This window comes from Macaca fascicularis, chromosome 5 (assembly GCF_037993035.2).
Source record: "Macaca fascicularis isolate 582-1 chromosome 5, T2T-MFA8v1.1".
In the NCBI taxonomy this organism is placed as follows: Eukaryota; Metazoa; Chordata; class Mammalia; order Primates; family Cercopithecidae; genus Macaca; species Macaca fascicularis.
Window position 1 is genome coordinate 163,322,492 of NC_088379.1, and position 10,172 is coordinate 163,332,663.

The 10,172-nt window shown below is 39.3% G+C and overlaps 1 non-coding gene across 1 annotated transcript; it reads left to right on the plus strand.

Moving 5' to 3' along the window:
• Positions 1 to 9,327: 9,327 nt before the first annotated feature.
• Positions 9,328 to 9,468, plus strand: LOC123573851 (U4 spliceosomal RNA). The gene has a single exon (XR_006698565.2). It is a non-coding gene; the product is annotated as a U4 spliceosomal RNA (small nuclear RNA).
• The last annotated feature ends 704 nt before the right edge of the window (positions 9,469 to 10,172 follow it).

Here is a 10,172-nt window from a genome sequence, read left to right on the forward strand (position 1 = left end):
CAGGCAGAAGGAGCAGTGAGTGAAAAGATTCTCAGGGGGAGTTGTGAGCTCTAAATTTAGAGAAATAGCAAAAAGGTCAGTGAGGCTGGAGCAGAAGGAGTAATGACCCTAGAGTAGGAAAGATGGTCAGAAAGCAGCGGAGTGGAGAAGAGGCGTGGGTCAGGTGGGCCTGGTAGATGGCTGAAAGGACACAGCGTTTTGCTCAGATTAGGTTCTAAAAGGTTTTGCCAGATAAGTGATATAATTTCATTTTATATACCTAATAGAAACTTTATTAATACTCACGTGAATGAAATTATTAACCAATGTTTACTGAGAATTCATGAAATGTTAATAGCTGTTTCAAAGAAAAACATAACATCCTTGGAAGGACCTCTGATTTAGGGGGCATGAAGAGGTCAGTGACTTCTCTCCCCCAAAGAATAATATAAAACAGGAAAAAATGTCAAAATAATTAATTTAATGTATTGAAAATTGCCAAAGGCAGACAATAAATTTAAAAGTACTTATACTTGACAAACTGCTAGAGCAGAGGGAGCAAGTCAGCAGCAGGCGGTGGCAGGAGACTCCCCCGGGGCAGCTCAGGTTGAAATCCAGCAGCTTCGTTGACAAAGGGGTGGACTCAATTTGGGGCAGAGGTGGAAAAGTGTCTTTGCCATCTAAAAGTTGTGAAATTAGTTGAGGATGAACAGGAAAAACTCATATCTTTGCAAGCTCAACGTTTCACCTTTTGATAGCAATTTTATGGAGAGGTCCTGGAAATGAGTGATCTTTGAAACATGGCTAATAGAACTAAGAAACAGAATTTTTCATTTCATTTTAACTCAATTGAATTTTAAAAGCCATATCTGGCTACCATATTGGATAACATGGATTTATACCGTTACAATCAAGGATGGACAATCAGGAAGCTTCAGGAAACTTTCCCAATTAAAAGTCATAATTCACTGCCCTGTTTTAGAACCTGAGCCAATATTCATATCCAGAACTCACTGGCTGAAAGAGACTAAATCCCCATAAGAAAAGATTCTGCAGCAGCACAGCAAAGATACATGGTAATAATTCCTCCAGTCCTTTCCCAAAGGAACCTATAACCATGAACAGCCAGACACTGAGGACTGTAAGATACAGGATTAATATTTAGGTCAATAAACAATTTTTTGAGACCATATCATGAACTAAACATAAGAAATATAACCATAAATAAGCCTTGGCCTCTGCCTTGACGGAGCTTATTGACTTTATCATAAACAATGAATACAGGAATGTTATACACACAAATACACAAAACATTCCAAGCCTACTGGAGATATGTAGGTCAAGGTGATGAGGGGAAAGCACAGATAATACATTACATACTTTTAAATGTGGAGTAGTATTTCTCAAGCTTTTTAAATTATCACACCTCTAAGGAGCACTTTTAGACATTTATTCCTAACAGCCTCCTACCCCATGAATTAATATACATAGTAATAAGATTGAATATTGGAGGGTCACAAACCATTGTAATATCTAAGCTTTTTCACCCTCCCTGAGACAAGAATCCATTTTCACTCCTGTGGGGGCAGTATCATTGAGAATGCAGATATGGCGTCTCTGCATTGTAGAGAAAGGTTACTTTTGCTGGAAGGGAATTAAGACAGTCTATGAGGAAGTAACATTAGAACTGATTTAGAAACATGAGTATGATTTATTCACATAGAGAAAGAGATAAAGGAAGTGCAATTAAGGGAATTTCTGGTATCACATTGCTGGGAGAGAAAACTCTTGCATAAGTTAAAGCTTTTGCCAACACCTTTGAAATCACTGTTGCTATGTAGTGACTGGCTTGCAAAATCTACAAAGGAAAAGATCAGAGAATACTCTGGGGACACCTGGAATAGACAGTTACAAACAAAAAATGTAAAATGCGTGAGATTTATATTGCTTTTTTAAAACATTTGTGTTTGATGTATTTCTTATTATCAGTAATTTAGAATACAGCCAGCCCTCCATATCCATGGGTTCCACATCCATGGATTCAACCAATTGTTGATCAAAAATACATGGGAAAAAAATTCTACAAAGTTCCAAAAGAGCAAAATTTAAATTTGTCACATGCCAAGTACTATGTTGAATCCACATGAGTAAAATGATATGTAGGCAATTATTAGGTACAATAAGTAATCTAGAGGTGATGTAAAGTATACGGGAGAATATTTACAAATATTACACCATTTTATATCAGGGACTTGAACATCCTCAGATTTGGTATCCAAGGGGATCCTGAAACCAATCCCCAAGGCTACCAAGGAACAACTGTATTTCTAAATTGCTGTGAATGTTGAAAATCTACTATTAACATACACATTAAGTCAGAAGTTCATAAGAATGAACTTGGTAAAAATAAATGTAACCTTAAATACCACTTCTGTAGAAAAGCTACTGAGTCAAATATTACTTTAAGTTTTATTAACAACAGCAACAACATAACTCTAACACAACCTTCCAGTACTTGCACATTTTAAAAGCTATCATTACTTTGTCTTTCTAGCTGAGACCTCAAACATACCCTCATGCATACACTTTGCATTGCTACAACATATTTGAAGATGAAGTTTTTTGTAATACTCTACTTAAGAGATGTGGATTTATATAATCAATACATGTACTAGGACCGGGCATGGTGGCGGGTGCCTGTAATCCCAGTTACTTGGGAGGCTGAGGCAGGAGAATCTCTTGAACCTAGAAGGCAGAGGTTGCAGTGAGCTGAGAGATCGTGCCACTGCACTCCAGCCTGGGCAACAGAGGGAGACTCTGTCTCAAATGCGCGCGCGCGCACACACACACATACACACACACACTAGACAATAAGTCCTGGGGTAAGAATTAGTCCTGACTTATATTTTGTATCCTTATAACAATCAGCAGTCCCTTGACCAGTTGCATCAAGATTTCTTTGTTAAACTAAACATGTTTGCCACGTTGAGATCAGTTTGAGTGCCTTGGGAACAAGGGTAAAAACACGGAAAGACAGGAATATATGTTTGCCATATCAGACATATAAAATCTAACCTATCGAGGATTTTTATTTTTGGCATGAGGCACTGAGGATTCCATTACATTAAAAATTAAGATAAGACGACTAGACAAAGATGATATGAGAAATGTCCTTTTGGAATTAGAGGAGGAACCAAGGTAAGTTTGGATTAGAATATCTTTTTGAAAAGTTATTTTTTAGAATCACAATTGTGATGCACAAAGAAAATTTTCCAATAGTTTGCTGACCACTGGTCTCTGATTTAACCACTGAAGGTAGTCCTAACTACTTATGATGATGGAATGCATCCTATAAGCTCTAATAGTAAATAAGCATAAATATTTGTTGCATAAATTAATACAAATAAATATTATAGCCATAGTATTTTTGAACTTATATTTCAAGACTCCAGAATCCTCCATCCTTACCATAACTCACTCTGCTTCCAGCAATTTCACTCCTTTTTACTGTGATTGCTACTCATCATCATCATCATCATCCATCCATCCAAATCCCGGAAGGCTTAGCCATTGCCAATTCTTCAGCCCATCTGGCCTCCCCTGGATTCACTTTCTTTCCCACCATGGGCATCTACCGCTACCATTTTTTCACCTGCTTGATCAGTTTCTTGGTCCACCTTCTTTTCCATTTAACTTGCCTCACCAGTCCCTACCTCCAGATTTAGCCCAAAGTCCTTTCTTTCTATACTCCAGCATCTAGGGTGAAGAAACTGACAGAAGCATCTGGGTTGAAATAACAAATGGACAGTTTTCAGCCACAACTGGGCCTTTTCAACAAACTGCCTCATTTCTTTTAAAGGGACATTACTTTTTCACCCACAAGTTCTCAAAGGTAGAAGCCTTTTGGTATTTGTCCCTTTATATATTTAGAACACAGCGGAGAACATATATTTTCTTCTAATTTTTTGAGATGACAGTGGAGGTTGTTTCAGTGAGAACGCATTTTAACTGCAGATAACCAAAAATTTCTACAAATCAGCTTAAACAACAGGAAATACCTGTTGCCACATAAGAAATCTGAGGGAGCACAACCCACAGGGGTGTTTGATGCAGAGACTCAATAAAGTCATTAGGCTGGGCACAGTGCCTCACGCCTGTAATCCCAGCACTTTGGGAGACCAAGGCAGGAAGGTCAGTGGAGACCAGGAGTTTGAGACCAGCCTAGGGGCAACATAGCGAGTCCTCGTCTCTACAAAAAATTTAAAAATTAGCTGGGCATGGTGGTGCTTGCCTGTAGTCCCACCTACTCAGGCTAAAGCAGGAGTATCCTTGAGCCTAGGAGTTCCAGGTTGCAGTGAGCCACAATCACACCACTGCACTCCAGCCTGGGTGACAGGGTGAGATCCTTCTCCAAAAAATAATAATAAACAAAGTCATCAAAGACCTACATTATTTTCACCTCTCTGCTATCCTCATTGTGTTGTCTTTGCCCTCAGGCTGCTTCCTCATGGCCCCATACACTGCAGGAGTTCCAAGTATCACATCTAGATGTCACAATGTCCAGAGAATAAAGTGAACCATCTCAGTATACTTCCTTCATAAGAACATAAAATACTCTCCCTCCCTGCAAACCACTAACTGACTTTTCTCATGCCTCATTGAGTAGTTTTGGGTCATATCCCTTTTCCTAAACCAATCACTAACAAGGGATTTCCATAATTAATTTCAACATTTATCTGAGGATATCAACCACAGACATTACAACCTAGACTATCAGGATCTGTCTCAAGAAAGTGTCATTCTATCAAATTTATATAGACTTTCTTTAAGATTTTGAACCAATAATTTTTTCAGTCAGCAGGCTTATTAGCATAAAGAAAAATATTAATGGAGTCAATCAGCAAACATTCATTATATATGAGCAAGGTGAAAAATGCTGTGCTAGGCACTATAAGAAATAAAAATCAAAACAGGGCAGTCTTTCTTCAGGATTCGTTATCCCTAGTAGAGGATCAGGCACAATGATACTGTCATAGAAGGTAGACTTTAATCGTCATATTGAAAACAGTGAGGTAAAAGAGATGAGAAAGCACATAAAGAGGAGAGTAACCGTGTAAGGAAGGAGTAATGAGTTAATTTTAATATCATGACAGCCAAGGGAAAAAAATGAAGCATTACAGGTGAGGCGATTCTCGTTGTCTGATAAAAGGAAGCACACTATTTCAAAGGAGTCTTTTTTTCTAGCACTACACTAGTGATACAGTAATATATCCCATGTGTCTTTACATAAAGGTGTTGATCAATGAATGTTTTTCATCCAACATTTCTTTATAAAGCCAATGACACAACCTTAAATTTTATTTCAGGAAAACCATTTTTATAGGAAAATCTAATATAGTTCAAGTAGATAGCTTGTGATCTAACTTGTTACAAAGAAAGAACTTAGACTAACATATAATAATGTTCCCATATATGGTTTTCCTCCAACAGCTCTCATTTCAACCATACATTTGGCAGAAACTAATTAACTGGGGACTCCAGAACTGCCTGATGGAGAGTCAATGTTGACCTCAAATCTTTGAATTTGTTTGAAAGCCTCCATAACCACTAAGTTGAGCCCCATAGAGCAAAATGTAGATGACTGGGATTAGCAATTCTTATCAATGAGCTTCCAAGACCATAAAAGAATCTGAGGGTAGTTTGGGTAGAAAGAAGGTTGCCAATTCAAAAGCCCTCGGGTGCCACTAAATGTATAACGGAGCCAGGTGTGAACAATGGCAAACTGAAGATGCTTATCCAGAGGCACTGCAAACATACAAACATTCAAAAGTATAAAACCACTGGTTGGGCCAGGCATGGTGGCTCACGCCAGTAATTCCAGGACTTGGAGAGGACGAGGTGGCTGGATCACCTGAGGTCAGGAGTTCGAGACCAGCCTGGTCAACATGGTGAAACTCCCGTCTCTACTAAAAATACAAAAATTAGCTGGGCATGGTGGCAGGTGCCTGTAATCCCAGCGACTTGGGAGGCTGAGGCAGGAGAGTCGCTGAACCTGGGAGGTAAAGGTTGCAGTGAGCTGAGATCGTGCCGTTGCACTCCAGCCTGGGCGACAAGAGTGAAACTTCATCTCAAAAACAAAAACAAAAACACAAAAACACTGTTGCAGCCAGTCTCCTGGTAGAACTTGGTCTGCAGGCAGCCAGTTGGTACCCCTGCTGACAATAACTGACTTGGAACAGTAGTACTTCCTGTTGAGTCAACCAGAATGAGTTCTCTACAAAACGCACAGCCAAGTTCCTGAATAAAAACACTCACTATTTGAATATTGGAATCCATCAGCCAAGAATACCTGTTTTGGTTCTTTTAACAGTAGTAGGCAATCAGGGTGTAAGGCCCCTCCTAATCCGTGATAGTGCCCCACATCATCAGTGTAGAGAAGTTTGTTTTCCTATCTGCTGTAACAAAAGGATATGGACTACCTGAATATAAATAATAAGAATCAGATTATTGGTTTATGTTGATAAGAAGAGTGAGTAGAACATAGCTCTCTTTTATCTCTTTTATCTGAAATGGATCAGAGTACCCCATTGTATCCATCTTGATTCTGGTAGGGGTATTATGAAGAATTCATATGCACTAGAAAGGCCCAGCCATCTTGGCTTTCTTGACTTCATAATTTAGCCATGCTTTGGCCAAATTGTTGAAAGATAGTGATATTTAGGAACATAATATATTTAAGGGAGATGTAATCTTACTTGACCTTACTTGAGGGTCAAAGCAAATGTTTCCAGAAAAATGACCCATGGGGAAATGATCTTTGAGTAATGATTTTTTTTTTTGAGAAGGAGTCTCACTCTGTCACCCAGCCTGGAGTGCAGTGGTGTGATCTTGGCTCACTGCAAGCTCCGCCTCCCGGGTTCAGGCCATTCTCCTGCCTCAGCCTCCCGAGTAGCTGGGACTACAGGCACCCGCCGCCACGCCCAGCTAATTTTTTGTATTTTTAGTAGAGATGGGGTTTCACCATATTAGCCAGGATGGTCTGGATCTCCTGACCTCGTGATCCGCCTGTCTCGGCCTCCCAAAGTGCTGGGATTACAGGCATGAGCCACCGCGCCTGGCCTGAGTAAAGATTTTCTATGCCTCAGTGTTTTGCAGAGTTGATTCTAGTCATTCCATTCTTTCAACACTATCAATAAATGGGTTTTTGAATATGTGACTTATTTTTAAAACTGTACAGATTTTCCTTAAATTGTGTTCAAATAAGTCCTAGCCAAGTTAATATACATTAATACTTTTATGTTGCCCTTAAAAGAATAGATTCATAGAAAAACACCTATTAACATAGAGCTTTCCTTCATCTTCACCTTTGATTTCGCTCAATTTTTTTTCAAGAGTGTTGACCAGCACTGTTGCTACTAGCCACATGTTATTATTGAAATTTAAATCAAAATGAAAAATAAATCAAAAGCCCAGTTTATTGTCACATTTTCAAGTGTTCAATGACCACATGGATGTAGTGGATACTATATTGGTCTGCACATATATGGAACATTTTCTTCATCACTGAAAATTCTACTGGAGAGCCATGATCGAGATAAGAGAAAAAGCAACTGAATATTTGCCCATAAAGAAAATGACAACTTGCTGGGGGAAAACAATTTGCTTATAAATATACCTGCTGATTGAGAAGTCACAATTTGTTGGAGTTCAATTACAAAATGATTTTTGTCTTTCAGTTATGTCCACCAGCAACACTAGATCAAATTTGCTTTTCCAGCTGGGTGATTGCTGCCTTAACAATGTCTTAGGATGATTGTTTAGTCACTTTTGTTATTAAAACAATGTCAACAATCTTTTTGTTCCAATAATTAAGACTTAATGTGGCTAGGCACGGTGGCTCACACCTGTAAATCCCAGCACTTTGTGAGGCCAAGGTGAGAGGATCACTGAAGCTCAGGAGTTCAAGATCAGCCTGGGCAACATGGCAAGATCCTGTCTCTACAAAAAAATAAAAAATTAGCCCAGTGTACCTGTAGTCCCAGAGGCTGAGGTAGGAAGATTGCTTGGGCCCAGGAGGTTACGATCTGATCCAGCCACTGCACTCCAACCTGGGTGACAGAATGAGACCCTATCTCAAAAAAAAAAAAAAAAAAAAAAAAAAAGACTCAGTGCCATTAAATACTTAATACTTGAATGTCACACTTGACCCAGAGCTCTTGTCCTCTCTTACCTCCCCAACACAAGCTTTAATGTTTGAAGTGAAGGAGAAAGGTATGGTTTGTCTCTGAGACACCTTTTATTCCTTCTTTTTTATAAAAACTTCATTGTTTTAATTAACACATAATTGAAATAATTTTTACAGAGTATATAGTGAACTTTTGATACTGTATCATGATCAGGGTAATTAGCATATCCATCATTTCAAACATTTATCATTTCTGGGAACATTCAATATCTTCCTTTTGGCTATATAAAACTACAATATATTATTGTTTACTATAGTCATCGTATAGTGTTATAAATAGAACACTAGAACTTATTCCCCATCTACCTTTAATTTGTATTCTTTAACAAATCTTTCCCTCACCCATGTCCCTCTACCCTTCCCAGCCTCTAGTATCCTCTGCTGTAGTTTTTACCTCTAAGAGATCAACTAATTTTTAGCTTCCCCATGTGAGTGAGAACATAGCGGGGTTTAACTTTCTATCCCTGGCTTATTTCACTTAGCATAATGTCCCCCAGTTCTATCCATGTTGCAGTGAATGACAGGATTTCATTCCTTGTGTGGCTGAATAGTGTTCCACAGTATGCCACGTGGTTCTTCCTCTGTTGATGGACATTAAGTTGATTCCATATCTTGGATATTGTGAGTGGTGCTGCAATAAACACGGAGGTGCAGATGTCTCTTTTATATACGAATTTCCTCTCCTCTGGATAAATGCCCAGGAACGTTTGCTACCATGGATTCGGGGACAAGATGCAGATGTGTCTGAGGCAACAAAACTCTCCTCATGTGACTGTCTCTGTGGGAAGACATGGAGTTGGGAAAGGCCTCTGCTGTTCTTGTAGTTTAAGCTGCCTCCATCTGGTTGCGATGGCCTCCCTGATGTGTCAGCCTCTACGTAAGGGGTGTACATGTGAAGTTTCACACTAGACCTGTATGTCCAAAATCCTCTCAGTCTCCAAGGGCCCCTCCATTTAACATCATTTCTCCTTAAACCTTGCCATGAACACATCTTCAAAATCAGGAGACATCGGCCCGGCCAGCATTTCCCTCTTCTTTTCTATTATGAGGGAGGAGAGCTGAAAAGCATGTCACACATTCAGCAACAGAAGTCTCCAGATTCTAGCTTTGCACAGTGGCAGTCTCATAGCCAATGAGGTTTACTTGAGGCACGATTACTGCTAATTAAAAACTTTTCCCAACACCCCATCATAATGACTGGAAGTATAGTTGGCAGAGGCAATTTTTGACAGTCTCTCTGGAGACTGAACTATCTCAGGTTTTAAAAAAAAAGCTGACAATTTTTTAAGTCTCCAGATTCTGCAGCTAAGTAAATACTTGAAGGGAAAGGGTGTCGGTCTCCTCTTTTTCAAGACACCCCCAACCTTCTTGAGTATTTTATCAAAGCTGACTCACTTGGCTCCATGAATGGAAAAGCACCACTGTCACCTTCTCCAAGGGCAGACAGAGGAGGAAGGACCTCCAACCACAAATTGTGAATGCTTTCTTCCAAGTTCCTGGGTTGCAGGAGGAAATCAGAGGACAGGGGTGCATGGTAGCTAGTGGTAGTAGTAGGAATGAATGCCACTCAGCATGCACTGACAACTATTAGTGGCTTAGGAATACTTAGTGCCTTGTGTCCTCAGCTTTGGGTTTTAGCCACAATTCTGAGACAACAGGAAAAATCAAACTCCACTTTCTCCTACATATGCAATAGATATTAGAATCAGCCTTAAATTTATGCCTTAAAATTTCCATCCAACCATAGTAAAGACTTTTAGTCATTTAGAGCTATGTTCCAGAGTAGTTTCCAAGTCAGAATAAGTTAAACCATTTGCCTTTTGATACTTGATATTTTATGGTTTCCAATTTGCTATTTGCAGCTAACCTTAGGGGTGAAGAGCTCTAATTCATCTGAATAGAGAAACAGTGTAACCAACCAGTTTCTTACTGTGACAAAAGTACTTGG